This window comes from Oryx dammah, unplaced genomic scaffold (assembly GCF_014754425.2).
Source record: "Oryx dammah isolate SB20612 unplaced genomic scaffold, SCBI_Odam_1.1 HiC_scaffold_18, whole genome shotgun sequence".
NCBI lineage: Eukaryota > Metazoa > Chordata > Mammalia > Artiodactyla > Bovidae > Oryx > Oryx dammah.
In genome coordinates, this window is record NW_024070202.1 from 106,525,492 (window position 1) to 106,527,583 (window position 2,092).

A 2,092-nucleotide genomic window follows, 5' to 3' on the forward strand; every position below is an offset into this window, starting at 1 on the left:
CTCTGCACTTGGCCCCCTGTGAGCACGTGAAACCAGACTAAGCACAAAGAAGGGAAAAAAGGTTAGGTTTTATCTTATTACCCAGAGTCCATTTATTTCCCCTAAGAATTATTAATGGGCTGTGCCAGTGACCTTTCTGGGGCAGAACGCTGGTTAAAAACGGCCGAGATACTTCAAGGGGGCATTTGTGAGGCTGTGCAGTGAGCTGTGGTGGGGGTTGCAGCCGCCTCCTCTGTCTCCCCAGAGAGGCTCTGTGGAAGTAAAGTTGTCTTATGGGGCTTTGGATTCAGACCTCAGTTTTCTCAGAGGAGAGGGTGCCAAAGGCAGGTGCCCAGGAGCAGACCTGCCTTTTGTTTGCTCTGCTGCCAGGATCCTGGTAGGAGAATGAAGTGAGTGGATATTGCAGCCACATGCTGTTATTTTCGCTAATGTATCCTGTTCCTGCTTCTGCTCTGCTATGAGGCCCTGAGTTTACGTCCCTCAGCCATCCAGCTGGGCCAAAAACAAAAGTTAAGTCTTCCCGCTCCTTTGTCCTCCAGCTTGCTCCCTCGGGCTGGGTTCTCCGCAGTCTCCCTATAAGTCTGGCCTTCTGCCTAAAGCAGGGATTTGTTCTGAGAGGCACCACAGTTTACTCAGTCCTTCACTTATCTTTTGCTTCCTGATGAGGATTTGTTTTTGTTCCCTCTTCCTTCGTCACCTTTCCAGATTGAAATACATACCTCACTGTCATTTTGTGATTCTCAAAGTTAGAAAGAACGCCAATAGGAAAATAGGAAAATGGTACTAACCTGTTATTATTGTAATTACCATTCCCTTGAGGAAGCATCTAATTGTATTAACTGGCCTGTGGTGACAACAGTGAACAGGCATAGTTTTCATATAGAAAGCCCTTGGTTCTTGGGCTTCCCTGGTGGCTCAGATGGTAAAGAATCTGCCTGCAATGAGGGAGATACAGATTTGATCCCTGGGTTGGGAAGATCCCATGGAGAAGGGAATGGCTACCCAATCCAGAATTATTGCCTAGAGAATTCCATGGACAGAGGAGACTGGTGGGCTGCAGTCCATGGGTTTGCAAACAGTCGGACATGACTGAGCGACTTTCACTTTTTTCTTAGAGCATTGAGGGTTTGATACCAAGAACCATGGACACTCATATACAATGGAAGTGACGAAATGTCCTAATTTTGGGGGGTTGATCCTGACTTCTTTCTGTCTTCTACTCTGAGACTCTAGGTCTGTCTCTTGAGCTCTCTTGGCTTCAAGTAGGGATAATGAGATCTTATCTGAAGTCAGGGGCTTCCCATTTGGCGCTAGTGGTAAAGAACCCACCTGCCAATGCAGGAGACATAAAAGACCAATATTTGATCCCCGGGCAAGGAAGATCTCCTGGAAGAGGGCATGGAAACCCACTCCAGTACTCTTTGCCTGAAGAATCCCATGGACAGAGGAGACTGGCAGGCTACAGTCCATGGGATCATAAAAAGTCAGACACAACTGAAGAGACTTAGCATGCATGCTAAGGACCACGTGATCTCTGAAGGCCCCTCAGAGCCATTTAGACTGTGAGGTGCTATGGGAATAAATACCACTCTAACAGTTTCGGGATACTAAACTCCACAATTCTATGAATATTCTTTATTCGAAAGTCCCCCAAACAAAGTAAAAGTCCAGCAGATTTTCACAATTCCCACTCTCCAAGGAAGCCTTATGAGATAAGAAAACAGTGTTAAAGAAATGAGATAATATATCCGAATGTTATTGTTGTTTAGTCACTCAGTCATGTCTGACTCTTTGCGAGCCCATGAACTGTAGCCCACCATGCATCTCTGGCCATGGGATTTCCCAGGCAAGAATACTGGAGAGGGTTGTCATTTCCTATTCCAGGGGATCTTTCCAACCCAGGGATCCAACCCTCATCTCCTGCATTGCCGGGTGGGTTCTTTACCACTGAGCCATCAGAGAAGCCCCTACATCAGAATACAGGTCTCTAAAATGGGCATCACTGCGTTGGACAGTTGCAGTGGGGGCTTCATAGCTCTTTCTCCAGGTGACCCTGGGACAGAAGTCTTATATGAACCAGGACTGTGCTAAC